We start from the raw sequence: 22,641 nt of genomic DNA, 5'->3' as shown, positions 1-22,641 counted from the left end.
TACCCTAACCCTAACCCTCACCCTCACCCTAACCCTCACCGTCACGCTAACCCTCACACTAAACCTAACCCTCACCAATCCCTAACCCTCACCCTCACATGAGCTCCCACCATCACCTTAAACCTAACCCTCATCCTAACCCTAACCCTAAACCTCACCCTAACCCTAAACCTCACCCTCACCCTCACCCTCAACCTAAGCCTAAGCCTAACCGAAACCCTAACACTAAACCTAATCCTCACCGTCACCCTAACCCTAAACCTACACATCAGCCTAATCCTAACCCTAACCCTAAACCTCACCCTTCCCCTCATCCTAAACCTTACCCTCACCCTCACCCTAACCCTCACCCTAACCCTAACCCTAACCCTCACCATAACGCTCACCCTAACCCTAACCGTAACCCAGGCCCTCAAACTCACACTAACCCTCATCCTAACCCTAACCCTAAACCTCACCCTAACCCAAAACCTCACCATAAACCTTAGCCTCAACATAACCCTAACCCTAACCCTAAACATAACCCTCACACGAACCCGAACCCTCACTCTAAACCTAAATCTACCCCTCACCCTAACCCTCATCCTAACACTAAACCTAACCCTAACACTCAACCTAATCCTAACCCTAAACCTAACCCTCACCCTAATCCTAACCCTCATCCTCACCCTCATCCCCAGCCTAAATGTAACCCCAACCCTAATCCTAACCCTAACCCTCACCTTCACCTTAACTCTAACCCTAACCCAACACTAACACTCACTCTCACACTCACCCTAAACCTAAACCTAATGCTCTCCCTCATCCTAACCCTAACCCTCACCCTCTCCCTAATCCTAACCCTCAACCTCACCCTAACCCTCACCCTAAACCTAAAGTTAACCCTAACCCTCACCCCAACCTAAACCTCACCATCACCCTTCCTGTTATCCTAAACCTAACCCTAAACCTAACCCTCACACTAAACCTAACCTTAAACCTAAAACTAACCCTAATCATAACCCGCACCCTAACCCTCACCCTACACCTAACCCTAACCCTAAACCTCACCATAACCCTTACCCTAACCCTAACCCTCACCCTCAACCTAACCCTCACCGTCACGCTATCCCTCACACTAAACCTAACCCTCACCAATCCCTAACCCTCACCCTCACATGAGCTCCCACCATCACCTTAAAACTAACCCTCATCCTAACTCTAACACTAAACCTCACCCTAAGCCTAAACCACAACCTCACCCTCACTCTCAACCTAAGCCTAAACCTAACACGAACCCTAACACTAAACCTCAACCTTACCCACACCCTAACCCTAACCCTACACCTCAGCCTAATCTTAACCTTAACCCTAACCCTCACCCTTCCCCTCTGCCTAACCCTAACCTACACCCTCAACCTAACCCTCACCCTAAACCTTACCCTCACCCTATCCCTCACCCTAACCCTAACCCTAACACTCACCCTAACGCTCGCCCTAACCCTAACCCTAACCCAGGCCCTCAAACTCACACTAACCCTTATCCTAACCCTAACCCGAAGCCTCACCCTAACCCTAAACCTCAACCTAACTCTTAGCCTCAGCATAACCCTAACCCTAACACTAAACATAACCGTCACACGAACCCGAACCCTCACCCTAACCCTAAATCTACACCTCACCCTAACCCTCATCCTAACCCTAACACTAACCCTAATGCTCACCCTAATCCTCTCCCTCACCCTAACCCTAACCCTCACCCTAACCCTAATCCTAACCCTCAACCTCACCCTAACCTTCACCCTAAACCTCACCCTAATCCTAAAGCTAACCCTAACAATCATCCTCACCCTTAACCTCACCCTCACCCTTACCTTTATCCTAACCCTAACCCTAAACAAAATCCTCACACTAACCCTAACCTTAAACCTAAAACTAACCCTAAACATAATCTGCACCCTAACCCTCACCCTAAACCTAACCCTAACCCTAAACCTCACCGTAACCCTTACCCTTTACCCTAACCCTCACCCTCACCCTAACCCTCACCCTCACGCTTACCCTCACACTAAACCTAACCCTCACCAATCCCTAACTCTCACCGCCAACTCCCAACATCACCTTAAACCTAACCCTCATCCTAACCCTAAACCTAAACCTCACCCTAACCCTAAACCTCACCCTCACCCTCACTCTCAACCTAAGCCTAACCCTAACCCGAACCCTAATACTAAACCTCATCCTCATCCTCACCATAACCCTAACCCTAACACTAACCTTCATCCTCACAATCACCTTAAACCTAACACTAACACTAACCCTCACACTAACCCTATCCCTAACCCTAAACCTAAACTGCACCCTAACCCTATCCCTAATACTCACACTCAAATTAACCCTCACCATCACCCTAACCCACACCTAACCCATACCATCAACCTAACCCTATCCCTAACACTAACCCTAACCCTCACCAAACTAACCCTAACTCTCATAAAACCCCTCACCCTAATCCTAGCCGGATCCCTCACCCTCACCCTAACCCCCACCCTGAACCTTACCCTCACCCTAACAATAACCCTAACCCTAACCCTAATCAGAACCCAACCCTTCACCCTAACCCTAACCCTGAAACTAAGCCGAACCCTGACCTTCACATTAACTTTCACCCTAACCCTAATCCTAACATTAACCCTACCCCTCAACCTAACCCTCACCCTAACCCTAACCCTAACGCTCACCCTCATCCTAACCCTCACCCTAACCAGAACCTTCACCCACACCGTAAACCTAACCCTAAACCTAAACCTCACCGTAAACCTAACAATCACCCTCACCCAAACCCTTAACCTAACTCTTAACCTAACCTCATCCTAACACTCACCCTAAACCTAATGCTAACCCTAAACCTCACCCTAATCCAATCCCTCACCCTAACCCTCACCCTATCCCTAACCCTAACCCTAACCCTCACCATAACCCTAACCGTAACCCTAACACTCACCCTCACGCTAACCCTCACCCTCACCCTAACACTCACCCTAACCCTAAACCTACCCCTAACCATAACCCTAACCTTAAAGCCTCACCCAAATAACACCCTAACCCTAAAACTCACACTTACCCTCACACTAATCCTAATGCTCAACCTCATCCTAACACTCATACTAAACCTTAACCTCACCATAACCCTCACCCTAACCCTCACCCTCACCCTCACCTTCACCCTCAACCTAACCCTCACCCTCACCCTAACCCTAAACCTAACCCTCACATTAACCCTAACCCTCACCCTCACCCTAACACTCACGCTCACCTTAACTCTCACCTTATCTCTTACCCTCACCCTCACACTAACCCTAACCCTCAACCTAACCCTAACCCTAAACCTCACCCTCAACCTATCTGTCTCCCTAACCCTAACGCTAAACCTCACCCTCACCCTAACACTACTTCTTACTTTAACCCTAACCCTAAACCTAAACTTCACACTCACCCTAACCCTAATACTCACCCTCACCCTAAACCTCACCTTTAACTTTATCCTCACACTAAGCCTAACCATCTCCCTAATCCTAACCCTAACCCTCAGACTCATATTATCCCTCACCCTAACCCTCACTGAAACCCTAAACCTCACCCTCACCATAAGCCTAATGCTCACCCTAACCAAAACCCTCAAACTAACCCTCACCCTCACACTTAGCCTCAACCTCAGCCTAACGCTAACCCTAACCCTAACCCTAATCCTAACCCTAAGCCTCACCATCACACTTACCCTCACCCTCCAGCCTAACATTAACCTTAACACTATTCCTAAATCTAACTCTCATCCTCACCCTAAACCTAACCCTTACCCTCACCCTCACCCTCATTCTCACCCTAACAATAACCCTAAAACTCACCCTATCCCTTACCCTCGCCTTAACCCTAACACTAACCTTCACTCTCACCCTAAATCTAACCCTAATCCTAACCCTAACCGTTACCCTCACCGTTACACTAACCCTAACCATAACCCTCAACCTCACCTTAACTCTCACCCTAAACCTTACCCTTACCCTCAATTTAACCCTCGCACTAATCGTAACCCTCACCCAAACCCTTACCCTAACACTCAGCCTCACCCTAACCGTCTCCCTAACCCTAACTATAACCCTCACCCTCACCCTAGCCCTCACCCTAACCCTAAACCTCACACTAACCCTCACACTCACCCTCAGAATAGCACTCATCCTAACCCTTAACTTCATCCTAACCCTCACCCTAACCCTCACCCTAACGCTAACGCTCAATCTCTCCCTAACCCTAAACCTCATCCCAACCTTAACCCTAACCCTAAACATATCCCTCAACCTAACCCTAACCTTAACCCTACCCTCACCCTCACCCTAAACCTAACCTTAATCCTAAACCTAACCCTCACCCTAAACCTCACCATAACTCTAATGCTAACCCTAACCCTCACCCGCACCCTAACCCTCATGCTAACCCTTATGCTCATGCTAACCTTAAACTTAACCCTAATCCTAACCCTCACCCTCACCCTAATCCTCATCCTCACCCTCACCCTAACCTTAACCCTCACGCTAACCCTCACACTAAACCTAACACTCAACTCACCCTAACACTCAATGACACCCTAACACTCACTCAAACACTAAACCTCACCCACACCCTAACCGTCACCCTCACGCGAAACCTCACACTCACCATAACACTCACCCTCACGCTAAGCCTAACCCTCACCCTAAACCTAACCCTAATGTTCATCCTCACCCTAAACCTAAGCCTCACCCTAACACTAACCCTCACCATCACCCTCATCCAAATCCTAACCCTAACCCTAACCCTAAACCTAACCCTCACCCTCAGCCTAACCCTCACCCTAAACCTTATCCTCAACGTAACCCTAACCCTAACCCTCACCATAACCCTCACCCTCACTCTCAGCCTAAACCTAACCTAAACACTAATCCTAATCCTATGCCTCACAATCACCCTCACCCTAACCCCAAACCGAACCCTCACCCTCACCCTCGCCCTAACCCTAACCCTAACCCTAACACTCACCCTAACCCTAAACCTAACCCTTACCCTAACCCTAAACCTATCCCTAACCCTCACCCTCACCCTCAGGCTCACCTTCACCCTAATCCTAACCTTATCGCTACCTCTCACCCTAACCCTAACTCAAACTCTAACTCTCACCCTACAACTCACCCTAACCCTAAGCCTAACACTTACCCTCACGCTGACACTCACCCTAACCGTTACACTCACACTACACCCTAGCACTCACACTAATCCTAACCCTCACCCTAACTATAAACCTACCCCTCACATTAACCCTCAACCTAACCCTCACCCTCATCCTAAAACTCACCCTAACCCTAACATTAACCCTCACACTAACCCTAACCCTCACACTCTCCCTCAGCCTAACCGAAAACCAAAACCTAATACTAACCCTAAGCCTCACCCTCACCCTTACCCTAACCCTAACCCCAACCCTAAACCTCACCCTAACCCTATATCTAACCCTAACCCTAACCCTCACCTAACCCTCACCCTAACCATAAACCTCACCCTCTGCCTAATCCTCACCCTAAACCTATCCCTAACCCTTACCTATCCAAAATCCTCACCTTCACCCTAACCCTCACTCTAAACATCACCCTCACCTAGCCCTCACCCTAACCCCAAAACTAACACTAACCCTAACCCTCACCCTCACCCTCAACCTCAGCTTAACCCTAACCCTAACACTCACAATATCCCTTACCGTCACTCTAACCCACAACCTAACCCTCAATCTAACCCTACCCCTCACCCTCACCCTCACGCACACACTTACCCTAACCCTCACCCTCACCCTAACACTAACCCTAAACCTAAACCTAACCCTAACACTAACCCTAATCCTAAACCTCAATCTCACCCTCACACTAACCCTAAAACTAAACCTAACAATAACCCTAACCGTAACAATCACCCTAAACCTAACCCTCACCCTAACCCCAACCTTCACCCTAAACCTAACCCAAACCCAGAGCCCCACCCTCAGCCTAAGCCTAACCCAAACACTAATCCTAACCCTCAACCTAACCATCACCCTAACCCTAAACCTAACCCTAAACCTCACCCTCCCCTCATCCTAACCCTATCCCTAACCCTAAACCTCACCTTCACCCTAAATCTAACCCTAACCCTAACCCTCACCCTAATCCTAACCCTCACCCTAACCCTCACCCTAACCATCAACCTCATCCTAACTTTCATCCTAACCCTATGCCCATCCCTCAACCTAACCCTCACCCTAACCTTTACCCTCACCCTAATACTAACCCTAAACATCAGCCTCACACTAATCCTAACCCTAATCCCAACTCTAACCCTCACACTAACTCTAAGGCTCACACTTACCCTAAACCTACCCCTCACCCTAAAACTCATCCTCACCCTAACACTCCCCCTAAACCTTACCCTCACCCTCACACTATCCTTAACCCTCACCCTAACCATCACTCTAAATCTAACCATCACCCTAACCCTAACTCTAACCCTCACACTAACGCTCACCCTAATCCTAACCTTAACCCTAATCCTAACCCTAACCGTTACCTAACCAAAACCCTCACCTCACCCTCACCCTCACCTTAAGCTTCCCCCTCATCCTAGCCCTCACCCTAACTCTAACCCTAATTCTAACTCTAACTGTCACGCTCACTGTTACCCTAATCCTAACCCTCAACTTAAATCTCACCCAAACCCTATCCCTCACCCTCACCCTAACCCACACACTAAACCTAACACTTAACCTAACCCTAACTCTAACCCTCACACTCACACTCACCCACAGCCTAACCCTAACACTAACCCTAAGCCTCACCCTCACCCTAACCCTCACCCTCACCCAATCCTCACCCTAACCCTAACCCTCACCCTCACCCTAACCCTCACCCTCAACCTAACCCTAACCCTCGCCCTCACCCTTACCCTAACCCTAATTCTAACTCTAATTCTCACCCTAACCGTCACCATAAATCCAATGCTAACCCTAAACCTCACCCGCACCCTAACCCTCACCCTAACCCTAACCCTAATGCTAATTCTCACCCTAACACTAACCCTAACCCTAAATCTCACACTACAACTCACCCTAACCCTAACCCTAACCCTAACACTTACGCTCACCCTAAACCTCACCCAAACCCTTACCCTCACACTAACCCTAACCCTAACCCTAACCATCACCCTAACCGTCACAATAATCCTAATCCTAACCCTAACCCTCAACCTAACCCTTACCCTAATCCTAACCCAAACCCTCAAACTCACCCTAACCATTAACCTCAACATAAACCAAACCCTAACCCTAACACTCGAACTAACCCGAACAATAACCCTCACCCTACCTCTAACCCTACCCCTCACACTAACCTTCAACCTAACCCTCATCCTAACCCTAAACCTCACCCTAACCCTAACCCTAACCCTAAACCTCACCCAAACCCTCACCCTAACACTTAAGCTAACCATAACACTCACACTCATTCTAACCCTCAACCTAAAGCTTACCCTCACCCTAAACCTAACCTTAAGCCTCACACTAACCCAAACACTCACCCTAACCCTAACTCTCACCTTCAACCTCACACTTGCCCTCACGCTGAGCATAACCCTAACCCTAATCCTAGGCCTAACCCTAACCCACACTCTCACCCTCACCCTAACAATAACCCTAACCCTAGTCCAAATCCTCAACCTCACCCTCACCCTAAAGCAACCCTATCCCTATACCTCACACGAACCCTAACCCTCACCCTACCCCTAACCCTAACCCTCACCCCAACCCTTACCCTCAAACTAAACCTACCCCTGAACCTAAACCTCACACTAACACTCACCCTAACACTAACGCTAACCCTAACCCTAACCTTCACCGTCACCCTAACCCTTACCCGAACCCGAAATATCACCCACGCCCTAATCGTCACCCTCACTGTAAACATCACCCTAAACCTAACCCTCACCTAACCCTAACCCTAACCCTCAACCTAACACTAAACCTAAACCTCACCCTCACCCTAAGCCTGACCCCAACCCTAACCCTAATCCTAAACCTAACACACCCCCTCACCGTCACCCTCACCTAAAACTCACCCTAACCCTAACCCTAGCTATAACCCTCAACCTCACCCTAACCCTTACCCTAACCCTCACCCTAACCCTAAACCTTATGGTAACACTAACGGTAACCCTCAACCTCAGCCTAAACTCAACCTCACCCTCACCCTAACCCTAAGCCTAATCCCAAACCTAACCCTAAGTTACAACCTCACCCTAACCCTAACACAAACCCTCATCGTCACCCTAACCCTCTCCCTAACCCTAAAGCCAACCCTTACCCTAATCCTAAACCTAACCCTCACACTCACCCTAAACCTCACCCTCATCCTAACCCTAACCCTAAACCAAAACTTAATCCTAACGCTCACCCTCACCCTCACAATCAGCCAAAACCTAACCATAACCCTAATCCTAGCCCTAGCACTCAACCTGATGTTCACCTTAAATCTAACCCTAACCCTAACCCTCAACCTCATCCTAAACCTAAAACTAACCCTAACCCTAACCTTCAACCTAACCCTAACCCTGACGCTAATGCTTACCCTAAACCTCACCCTCACCCTAAACCTCACCCTAAACTTCACCCTAACCCTATTCGTCACCCACAACCTAACCCTCACCCTCACCAGAAACCTCATACTCACCTGACCCTCAACCTCACCTTAAACATCACACAAACCCTAACCCTCACCCTCACCCTAACCCTCACTCTAAACCTAACCCTCAACCTAACAGTCACCCTAACACTTACCCTAACCCTAATCCTAAACCTAACCCTAACCTTAACTTTCCACTAACCCTAACTCTCATCCTAACCCTAACCCTACCCCCCTCCCTAATACTCATCCCAACCCTAACCCTAATCAATAACCTCACCCTCACCCTCACACTCACCCTAACCCTCACCCTAGCCGTCAACCTAACACTAACCCTATCCCTCACCTTCACACTCAACCTCACGCTCAGCCTAACCCTAAACCTAAAACTTATCCTAAACCTAACCCTCACCCTCACCCTAACCCTAACGGTCACCCTAAATCTCATCCTAACCCTAACCCTCACCCACACACTAACCCTCACCCAAACCCTCATACTCACCCTAAGCCTCAACCTCACTCTAAACATCACACTAACCCTAACCCTCAACCTAAACCTAAACCTAACCCTCACCCTCACCTTCAACCTCACCCTAAACCTAACCCTAACCCTTAACTCACCCTAAACCTAATCCTAATCCTAACCCTAATCCTAAACCTAACCCTCACCCTCACCCTCAACCTAAACCTAACCCGAACCTTAACCCTCACACTAAACCTAAGCCTCACCCTAACAATAACCATACCCCTCACCCTTCCCCTCACCCTAACCCTCACCCTAACCCTAACGCTAAACTTAACCCTACACCTCAAACTAACTCTCACCTTAACCTTTACACTCACCCTAACCCTATCCCTATCCCTAATCCTAACTCTAACAATAACCCTAACCCTCACACTAACCTTAACCCAACTGCTCATCCTAACCCTAAACCTAACCCTAACCCTCACCCTAACCAAAACCCTCACCGTCACCCTCACCCTAACCCTAACCCTACCCTTCAGCCTAACCCTAACCCTAACCCTAAACCTCACCCTACCCCTCACCATAAACTAACCCTCAGGCTCACCCTAACCCTAACCCTAACACTAACCGTCACCCTAAACCTCAACCTAACGCTAAGCCTAAAGCTAACCCTCACCCTCACACTAACCATAACCCTAACATTAACCCTAACACTCACCGTAACCCTAACCCTAACCCTAACCCTCACCATAACAATCCCCCTAAACCTAAATCTAACCTTAACCCTTACCCTAAGCCTCACGCTCACCCTATCACTCACCATTACCCTAACCCTAACCATAAAACTGATCCTAAATCTAACCCTCACCATCACCCTCACCCTCACCCTAATCCTTACCCTAACCCTAACCTTCACTCTCACCCTCACCCTAACTCTAAGCCTAACCCTAACACTCACCCTAATCTTAAGCCTCACCTAACGCTAAGCCTTACCCTCACCCTCACCCTAAGCCTAACCCTAACCGTAACAATAACCCTAAACCTAACCCTCACCCTAGACACCCCCCTAAACCTTACCTTCACCCTAATCCTAACCCTCAACCTCACCATAACCCTTACCCTAACCCTAACCCTACCCTCACCCTAACCCTAATGCTAAACCTAAACTTCACCCTCACCATAAACCTCACCCTAACACTTAGCCTTTCCCAAATCCTAACCCTCACACTGACCCTATCACTCACCCTAAACCTTACCCTCACCCTAAACCCAACCATAACCCTAACCCTCAACCTTGCCCTAACCCTACCCTCACCCTAACCCTAATGCTAAACCTAAACTTCACCCTCACCATAAACCTCACCCTAACACTTAGCCTTTCCCAAATCCTAACCCTCACACTGACCCTATCACTCACCCTAAACCTTACCCTCACCCTAAACCCAACCATAACCCTAACCCTCAACCTTGCCCTAACCCTAACGCTAACTCTAACCCTCACACTAACCCTCACCCCAACCTTAAACCTAACCCTCACCCTAAACAAAACCCTCACCCTCAACCTCATCCTAAGCCTAATCCTAACCCTAACTCTGACCCTCATCCTCACCATAACCCTAACACTTACAGTAACACTCACACTCATCCTAAGCTTCACCCTAATCCTAACACTAACCCTAATCCTCACCCTCACCCTTACCCTTACCCTTACCCTAATGTTCACCCTAACAGTAATCCTCACCCTAAACCTAACACTACCCCTACCCCTCACCCTAACCTTAAACTAATCCTCACCCTCATCCTTATACTTACCCTAACCCTTACCCTCACCCTCACCCTAACCCTCACCTTAACCCTAACCCTAACTCTAACCCTCACCCTAAATCTCAACATAACGCTTAAACTCAACCTAACCGTAAACCTAATAGTAATCTTAACTCTCACACTAACCCTAACCCTAATGCTAACCCTAACTTTCACCCTCACTCTAAACCTCACCATATCCCTTACCCTCACTCTAACCCTAACCCTAACCCTAATCCTCACACTAACCCTCACCCTAACCATAACCCTCACCCTAACCCTAGCCTTCACCCAAAGGCTAACCCTAACTCTAACCCTCAAGCTCATCCTCACCTTAACCGTCACGGTCACCCTAACCCTCACCTTAACCCTAGCCCTCACACTAACCCTCACCTTCACCCTAAACATCACCCTAACCCTAACCCTAAACCTAACCCTCACCCTAACCCTAACCCTCAACATCACCCTCAACCTAAGCCTAAACCTAACCATAATCGTAACTCTCACACTAAAACTCAACCTAAACCTAATCTTCACCCTCACCCTAACCCTCACCGTAAAACATACCCTCAACCTAAGCCTAACTCTCAACCACACCCTAAACCTTACCCTAACCCTCATACTTACACTAACACTCACTCTCACCATAAACAACACCCTAAACATAAACCTCAACTTAACTTTTACCCTAAACCTCACCCTCACCCTAATACTCATGCTAACCCTCACCCTCAACCTAATCCTCACACTAACCCTAACTCTAATCCTTACCTAACTGAAATCCTCACCTTCACCCTCACCCTCACTCTACCCCTAAATCTCACCCTAGCACTCACCCTCACCCTAAGCCTAAATGTAATCCTCATTGTCAACCTCGCCCTCACACTCAGCCTAAACCTAAACCAAACCCTAATCCTAAAGCTAACCCTCACCCTCACCCTCACCCTAACCCTAACCATAACCCTCACCCTAATCCTCACCCTCACCCTAAACTTCACCCTAAACTTTCAACTCACCCTAAAGCTAAACCTAAACCTAATCCTCACACTAACACTAAACTTCACCCTAACCCTAACCCTAATCCTAACCCTAATCTTAATCCTAATCCTAACACTCACCTACACCCTCAGCCTAAATCTAACCGTAACCCTAATCATAAACCTAACCCTCACCATCACCCTCACCCTAAACGTATACCTAACCCTAATCCTCACCCTAACCCTCACTCTCACCCTAACTCTAACCCTCACCCTAACCCTAACCCTAACCGAAAGCATAACCCTAACACTCACCCTAACCTTAAACCTAACCTTCACACTCACCATAACCCTAACACTAAAATTAACCTTCACCATAACCCTCACCCTAACACTCAACCTAACCCTAACCCTAACACTAACCCTCAACCTAACCCTAACCCTATCCCTACACTAACCCGTACCCTAAACCTAACCCTAACCTTCACCCTACCCCTCACCCTCAACCTAACCCTAAACCTACCTCTCACACTACCCTTCACCCTAACCCTCTCCCTAACCCTAAGACTCACCCTAAACCTAACCCTCACTCTCAACCTAACCCTCAACTTTACCCTAACCCTAACCCTAATACTCACCCTCACCCTAACCCTAAACTTATCCCTTACCCTCACCCTCACACTAACCCTCACACTAACCCTTACACTCACCCTAACTCTAATCCTCACCTTAACCCTATCCCTCACCCTAACCCTAACCCTCACCCTAATCCTCAAGCTAATCCTTACCCTCAGCATAACCCTAACCCTAGCCCTATCCTTCACCTTAACCCTCACCCCAACCCAAACTGTAACCTTCACCATAACCCTCACCCTAACCCTCACCCTAAAACTAACCCTCACCCACACCCTAAACCTCACCCTCACCCTAAACATCACCCTACCACTAAAGTAAACGCTAAACCTAAACCTCACTCTCACCCTATCCTTCACCCTAACCCTAAACCTAACACTAACCCTCACCCTCACACTAACCCTCACCCTAACCCAAACACTCACCCTAACCCTAACCCTAACCCTCACCCAAACTCTCAACCTAACCCTAAACCAAACCCTTACCCTTACGCTCACCCTAACCCTCAACCTAACCCTAACCCTCAACCTAAACCTACCCCTAACCCTCCACAAACCCTAAACCTCACCCTCACCCTAACCCTCACTCTAACACTAACCCTGACTCTAACACTCACCCTACCTCTTAACCTAACCCTAATCCTTAACCTAACCCTAACTTTAACCCTCCACTAACCCTAAGTCTCATCCTAACCCTAACCCTAACCCTCTGCCTAATCCTCATCCTAACCCTAACCCTAACCGAAAAAATCAACCTAACCCTCACACTCACCATAATCCTCAACCTAGCCGTCAAACTAACTCAAACCCTATCCCTCACCTTCATATTCAACTTCACCCTCAGCCTAACCCTAAGCCTAAACCTAATCCTAACCGTAACACTCACCCTCAATCTAACCCTAAACCTAAACACAAACCCTAACACTCACCCTCCCTCTAACCCTAAACCTAAACACAACCGTAACTCTCACCCTCACTCTAACCCTAACCCTAACAATAACCCTAACCCTAACCCTAAACGTTACCCGAACCATAACCCTCACCCTAATCTTAAGCCTAACCCTCATACTAACCCTAACCCTCACCCTAACCCAAACCCTACACCTCAACCTAAACCTCATCCAAACCCTAAACCTAAACCTAACCCTCATCCTATCCCTATCCCTAACCCTAACCCTAACTCTCACCTTAACCCTAACACTCACCCTCACACTCACACTCAACCTAAGTCTAACCCTAACCCTAACCCTAACCCTCACACTCACTCTCACCCTAAACCTAACCATATCCCTAACCCTCACCCTAAACCTAACACTCACCCCAACGCTAACCCTAACCCTAACCCTCACCTTCACCCTAACCCTAACCCTAAACCTCTCCCCGACCCTCACCCTAACACTAATGCTTACCCTAACCCTCACCTTGACCCTAAAACTCACCCTGAACCTTACCCTCAACATAACTCCAACCCTAACGCTATCCCTAATTCTCACACTAACCCTAACCCTAACACTAAACCTCACCCTCACCCTAACCATAACCCTACCCGCACCCTAATGCTTACCCTATTCCTAAGCCTCACCCTCACCCTAACCCTAACCGTCACCCTAACTCTCACACAAACCCTAACCCTCACCCACACACTAACCCTCACCTAAACCCTCATACTCACCCTAGCCCTCACCCTCACCCTCAACTTCACCCTAACCCTCACACAAACCCAACCCCTCACCCTAACCCTAACCCTCAACTCACCCTAAGCCTAATCCTAACCCTAAGCCTATTTCCTAAACCTAAACCTCACCCTCACCCTCACCCTCACCCTAACCCTAACCCTAACCCTCACACTAAATCTAAGCCTCACCCTAACAATTACCCTAACCCTCACCCTACCCCTCACCCTAACCCTAACCCAAACCCTAAACCTCACACGAACCCTAACCATAAGCCTCACACTCACCCTAAACCTCAGAGTAACCCTAATCCTCACCATAAACCTAACCCTAACCCACACCCTCGCCCTCACCCTCACCCTAACCCTAAAGCTCACCCCATCCTAAACATCACCCTAATCCTAATCCTAACCCTAACCCTCATTCTAACCCTAACCCACACCCTAAACCTCATCCTCAACCTAATCTACACCCTAACCCTAATCCTAACCCTTAACTAAACGAAACCCTCACCCTAACCCTCTCCCTAACCCTTATACACAGTCTAGCCCTCAATCTAACCCTAACTTTTACCCTCAACTTCACTCTCACCCTTATCCTCTGCCTAACCCTAACCCTAATCTTAATCCTACCCCTACCCCTCACCGTCTCCCTCAACATCACTCTAACCCTAAACCTAACCGTAACCCGCCTGCTCACCCTTATCCTCACCCTCACCCTAACACTACCAGAACCCTAACCCTAACCCTAACCGTTACCCGAAACCTAACCCTAACCCTAAAATTAACCATAACCCTAACCCTAACCCTCACATTAACCCTAACCCTCATGCTAAGCCTTAGCCTACTCCTCAGCCTAAACTTCATCCTAAACCTAAACCTAACCCTAACCCTCACCCTAAACTTAACCCTAATCCTAAATCTCACCCTCACCCTAACCCTAACCCTCACCCTCAACCTAACCCTCACCCTCACCCTAAGGCTAACATTAAACCTAGCTCTCAAACTCCCCATCACCCTAACCATAGACCTATCCTTAACCCTCACCCTAACCCTAACCCTCAACCTCAGCCTAACCCTAACTCTCACCCTAACACTCACCACACCCTCACTCTCACCCTCACTGAACCCTCACACTCACCCTAACCTTCACCCTCACCCTAAACATCACACTAACCCTAACCCTCACCCTAACCCTAACCCTGAATCTCACCCTCACACTCACCCTCACATTGGCCCTCACACAAACCCTAACCATCACCCTAATCTTAAACCTAACCCTCATATTCACCCTAAGTGTAATCTTAACCCAAACCCTAATCCTAAACCTATCCCTCACCCTCACCCGAACCCTCACCCGAACACTCACCCTCACCTTCACCGTAACCCTAACCATAACCCTCACCCTAACCCTAAAGCTAACCCTAATCCTAACCCTAACCCTCACCTCAACCTAACCCTAACCACAACCCTCACACTAATTACCACCCTAAACTTAAAGCTAACTTTAAAACTAATCCTAAGACAAACCCTCTCACCCTAACCCTCACCTTAACACTTTTCCTCAACCTAATACTAATCTTAATCCTGACAATCACACAAAAACTTACCCTCGCCCAAACCTTACCCTCACTCTAACACTAACCCTAAACCTAACCTTCACACTAAGCCTAATCCTCACCCTAACCCTAACCCTAATCCTCACCCTAACCTTCACCCTAACCCTAAACTTCACCCTAAACCTCACCCTATCCCTAATCCTAACCCTATCCCTAACCCTCAACCTAACCCTCACAGTCACCCTAACCCTCACCCAACCCTAACCCTAAACCTCACCCTCAAAATAACCGTCATCCTAAACCTAAAACTAAATGTCACCCTAACCCTAGCTCCCAACTTAACCCTAAAACTAAACCTAACCCTCACCCTCACCCTAATCCAAATCCTAACCCTAACCCTCACACTCACCCTAACCCTCACCCTAAACCTTTCCATCATCCTAACCCGAACCCTCACCCTAATCCTCAACCTAACACTCATACTAACCCTAACCCTCACCCTAAACCTTAACCTCAACCTCATCCTAACCTTAATCCTAACTCTCACACTAAAACTAATCCTCACCCTAACCTTAAAACTACCTCTCAGCCTAACCCTCATACTAACCCTAACCCTAACCCTCACCCTCACCCTTACCTAACCCTAACCCTAACCCTCACCCTAACATTAACCCTCACCCTCACCCTTAAACTCACCCTCAGCCCAACCGTAACCCTAATCCTAACCCTAATCCTCACCCTCAACATCACCCTAACTCTAACCCTAACCCTAATCCTAACCCTAAACATCAACCCCACCCTAACCCTAACCCTATCCTAAACCTCACCCTAAACTTAACCCTAACCCTAACCCTCACACTCACCCTAATCCTCACCCAAAGTCTAACCCTAAATCTCACCCACACCCTAGCCTTCACCTAACCCTAAACCTAACCCTAACCCTCACACTCACACTAAGCCTAATCTTAACCCTAAAGCTCATCCTCACCCTAAACCTTAACCTCACCTTTACCCTAACCTTCACCTTAACCCTCGACCTAACCCTCACACTAACCCTAAACCTCAACCTAAACCTTACCCTCACCCTATTCCTGACCCTCACCCTAACCCTCACCCTAAAGGTAGCCCTCACCCTACCCCTCAGCCTAACCCTCATCCTAATCCTAACCCTAAACCTCAACCTCAACCTAACCCTCACCCTAACCCTTTCCATCACCCTTACCCTAATCCTCAACTTAATCCTCCACCTAAACCTCACACAAACCCTAACCCACACCCTAACCCTTAACCTCAACCTAACCCTAACCCTAATCCTATCTCTCACACTAAAACTAATTCTCACCCTAACCCTAACCCTAACCCTCAGCTTAACGCTCATACTAACCCTAACCCTAACCCTAACCGTCACCCTTACGCTAACCCTAAAACTAACCCTAACCCTCATTCTTAACCTAACCCTCAGCCTAACCCTAACCCTAACCCTAATCCTAACACTAACCCGCACCCTCACCATCACCATAACTCTAACCCTAAACCTAATCCTAACCCTCAAACTCAACCCCACAAAAACCTAACCCTATGTCTAAACCTCACCCTAACCCTAACCCTAACCCTTACCCTCACCCTAATCCTCACCCTAACACTAAAACTAAATCTCACCCTCACCATAGCCTTCACCCTAACCCTAAACCTAAACCTAACACTCACCCTCACAGTAAGCCTAATCCTAACCCTAAACCTCACTCTCAAATTAACCCTCACCCTAACCCTTAACCTCACCTTAACACTAACCCTCACCTTAACCCTCAACCTAACCCTCACCCTAACCCTAACCCTCACCCTAACCCTTATCCTGACCATATCCTTGACCCTAACTCTAACCCTCACCCTAAAACTAATCCTCACCCTACCCCTCATCCTAACCCTCATCCTAATCCTAACCCTAACCCTCACCCTAACACTAAAACTAAGCCTAACCCTCCCCCTAACCCTAACTGTCACCTTCAACCTCACCCTTACCCTCACCCTCAGCATAACCCTAACCCTAACCCTAATCCTAACCCTAACCAACACTCTCACCCTAACCCTAACAGTAACCCTAACACGATTCTTAAACCTCAACCTCACCCTCACTCTAAAGCAAACCTATCCCTAATATCTCACACTAACCCTAACCCTCACCCTAACCCTAAAACTCACCCTCATCCTAACCCTAACACTCACCCTAAACTTCACCCTAACCCTAACTCTTACCCTAACCCTCACACTAATCCTCACCCTCACCCTAACCCTCACAGTAACCCTGACAATAACATAAACCCTAACACTCACTGTAACCCAAACCCTAACCCTAGCCCTCACACTAACAATCCCCCTAACCCTAACCCTAAACCTAAACCTTACCCTAACCCTCACCCTCACCCTATCACTCACCATAAGCCTAAGACTAACCCTAACACTAATCCTAAATCTAACCCTGACCCTCACCCTAATCCTAATCCTAAACCTAACCCTCACCCTCACCCTCACCCTAACGCTAATCCTAACCCTCACACTCACCCTAACCCTAAACCTAACCCTAAATTTAACACTCACCCTAACCCTAACCCTGAACATCACCCTTATCCTAACACTCACTATCACCCTAACCCTCACCCTAACCCTAACACTCACACACAACCTAAACCTCGCCCTCACCCGAACCCTCACCCTCACCCTAAACCTCACCCTTACCCTAAATATCACCCTAAACCTAACCCTCACCCTAACCGTAACCCTAATCCTCACCCTAACCATAACCCTCACTTAACTCTAACCCTAACTCTAAACCTCACCCTCACACTAACCCTAACCTTAACCCTAACCCTAACCCTCAACCTCACACCAACCCTAACCCTAACCCTCATAATTACCCTAAACCACATTGTCACCATAACCCTCACCCTAACCCAAACCCTCACCTTCACCCTCACCCTAAGATTAACACTAACCCTGTCACTAATCCTAAACCTAACCTTCACCCTCACCCTAACCATAACCCTAACCCTAATGCTATCCCTCACCTTAAAACTAACCCTCACCCTAAATTTAACCCTCAAACTCACACTCAACCCCACCATAAGCCTAACCGTAACCCTAACACTAATCCTAAAGCTAACCCTCACCCTCACCCTCACCCTCACCCACAGCCAAACCCTAACCTTAACCCTAATCCTAACCCTAACCCTCACCCTCATGCTCACAGTAAACGTAACCCTAACCCTAAACTTCACCCTCACCCTCAGCCTAACTCTAACCCTAACACTAACCCTAACCCAACCCTGACCCCCACACTCACCCTAACCATCACCCTCAACCTCAACCTAACCCTAACCCTAACGCTAACCCTTGGCCTTACCCTAGTCCTAACACTCACTCTAACCTTCACCCTAACCCTGAACCTCACCCTCACCCTAAAAATAAACCTAACCCTAACCCTCACCCTAACCCTTACCTTAACCATAACCCTATCCCTAACCCTCAACCTCACCCTATCCCTCACCCTAACCATTACCCTCACCCTCACCCAAACCCTAACCCTAACTCTAAACCTAACCCTAAACCTCACCCTCATCCTAAACCTTACCCTAACCCTAAACATAAACCTCACCCTAAACCTCACCCTAAACCTAACTCTAAACCTAACCCTAAACCTCACCCTAACTCTCACCCTAACACTTACCCTCACCTTAACCCTAACCCTATCCCTAATCCTAACTCTCACACTAACCCTAACCCTCACACTAACCGTAACCCAACAACTCACCCCAACCCTAAACCTAACACTAACCCTCAGCCTAACCAAAACCCTCACCCTCACCCTAACCCTATACCGACCCCTCAGCCTAACACTAACCCTAACCCTAGACCTCACCCTACCCCTCCCCATAAAACTAACCCTCAGGCTCACCCTAAACCTAACCGTCACCCTACACACCAACCTAACCCTAACCCTAACACTAACCCTCACCCTCACCCTACGCTTCACACTAACCCTAACCCTAACATTAACCCTAACCCTAACCCTAAACCTAACCCTTACCCTAACCCTCACCCTCACCCTCTCACTCACCATAAGCCTAACCCTAACACTTACACTAATCCTAAATCTAACCCTCACCCTCACTCTCACCCTAATCCTAACCTTAAACCTAACCCTCACCCTCACCCTCACCCTAACCCTAAGCCTAAACCTAACACTCACCCTACCCTTAAGCCTCTCCTAACGCTAAACCTAACGCTCAGCCTCACCCTTACCCTAACCCTAACCCTAACCCTAAATTTAACCCTAACCCTAACCCTAATGCTCACACTTACCCTAACACTCACTATCAACCTAACCCTCATCCTAAACCTAACCCTTAGCCACAACCTAAACCTCACACTCACCTGAAACCTCAACCTCACCCTAAACCTCACCCTCACCCTAAACATCACCCTAACCCTAACCCTCACACTTACCCTAACCCTAAACCTCACCTTCACCATCACCCTAACCCTAACCCTCACCCTAAACATAACCCTCACGCTAACGCTAACCCTATCCCTCATTCTAACCCTAACCCTCACCCTAACATTTGCTCTCACCCTAACCCTCACCCTAACCCTAATCCTAAACGACAACCTAACCCTCACCGTCACCCGAACCCTCACACTCACCCTGACTCTCAACCTCACCCTAAACTCCACACTAACCCTAACCCTCACCCTCACCTTCACCCTCACCCTCAGCTTAACCCTAACCCTAAACCTAAACCTAAACCTAAACCTACACCTCACCCCCACCCTCACCCTCACCCTAACTATAACCCTAACAATAACCCTAACCCTAACCCTAATCCTAAACCTAACCCTCACCCTAACCTTAACTCTAACACTAACGCTAACACTAACCATCACGATAACCCTCAACCTAACCCTAACCCTAACCTTATGGCTCACCTTAACCCTAAAAATAACCCGAATCCTCACACTCAACCTAACCATCACTGTCACCCTAACCCTAAACCATACCCACACCCTAACCCTCACGCTAACCCTAACCCTACCCCTCAGCCTAACACTCATCCTTACCCTAACCCTAACCCTCTCCCCAACCCTAAACCTAACCCTCACCCTTAACCTCACCCTCAGACTAACCCTAACACTAACCCTAATCCAAACCCTAACACTCACCCTCACCCTAAATCTAACCCTAATCCTAATCCTAACCCTCAGCCATACCCTCTCCCTAACCTTAACCAATCCCTAAACCTCAACCTAAACCTAACCCTCACCCTAAACCGAAGCTGCAGCCTTACCCGAACCCTAACACTAACACTAACCCTAACCCTCACCCTAACCCTAACGCTAACCCTAACCCTCACCCTAATGCTCACCCTCACCCTAAACCTCACCCTAACCCTAACCCTACCCTTCAGCCTAAACCTAATCCTTACCCTAACACTCTCCCCAACCCTAATCCGAACACTCACGCTTAACCTCACCCTCAGAATAACCCTAACCCTAACCGTAATCCTAATCCTAACTCTCAACCTCACCCTAACTCTAGCCCTAAATCTAATCTTAACCCTACCCCTCAGCCTAACCGTAACCCGAAACCTAAACCTCACCCTACCCCTCAACATAAAACTAACCCTCAAGCTCACCCTAACACTAACTCTAACCCTAACCGTCACCCTAAACCTCAACCTAACCCTAACCTTAACCCTAGCCCTCACTATTACATTAACCCTCACCCTACCCCTAACCATAACCCTCACCCTTAACCTCACGCTCAGACTAACCCTTACCCTAAACCTAATCCTAACCCTAACTCTCACCCTCACATTAACTCTAACACTAACCCTAATCCTAACCCTCACCCATACCCTCTCCCTAACCCTAACCAATCCTTAAACCTCACCCTAACCCTAAACCTCACCCTAACACTAACCCTACCCTTCAGTCTAAACCTAATCCTTACCCTAACCCTAACACTCTCCCCGAACCTAACCCTAACCCGCACCCTTAACCTCACCCTCAGAATAACCCTAACCCTAACCGTAATCCTAATCCTAACTCTCACCCTCACCCTAACTCTAACCCTAAATCTAATGATAAACCTACCCCTCAGCCTAACCGTAACCCGAAACCTAAACCTCACCCTACCCCTCAACATAAAACTAACCCTCAAGCTCACCCTTAACCCTCACTCTAACCCTAACTATCACCCTAAACCTCAACCTAACCCTAACCTTAACCCTAGCCCTCACTATTACATTAACCCTCACCCTACCCCTAACCATAACCCTCACCCTTAACCTCACGCTCAGACTAACCCTTACCCTAAACTTAATCCTAACCCTAACTCTCACCCTCACATTAACTCTAACACTAACCCTAATCCTAACCCTCACCCATACCCTCTCCCTAACCCTAACCAATCCTTAAACCTCACCCTAACCCTAAACCTCACCCTAACACTAACCCTACCCTTCAGCATAAACCTAATCCTTACCCTAACCCTAACACTCTCCCCGAACCTAACCCTAACCCGCACCCTTAACCTCACCCTCAGAATAACTCTAACCCTAACCGTAATCCTAATCCTAACTCTCACCCTCACCCTAACTCTAACCCTAAATCTAATGATAAACCTACCCCTCAGCCTAACCATAACCCTAACCCTAAAGCTCACCCTACCCCTCACAATTAAACTAAACCTCACGCTCACCCTTAACCCTCACTCTAACCCTAACCATCACCCTAAACTTCAACCTAACCCTAACCCTAACCCTAGCCCT

This window comes from Dipodomys merriami, unplaced genomic scaffold (genome assembly GCF_024711535.1).
Source record: "Dipodomys merriami isolate MVZ:Mamm:240054 unplaced genomic scaffold, mDipMer1.0.p SCAF_47, whole genome shotgun sequence".
Classification (NCBI taxonomy): Eukaryota; Metazoa; Chordata; class Mammalia; order Rodentia; family Heteromyidae; genus Dipodomys; species Dipodomys merriami.
Note: the sequence above shows the minus strand (reverse complement) of the source record.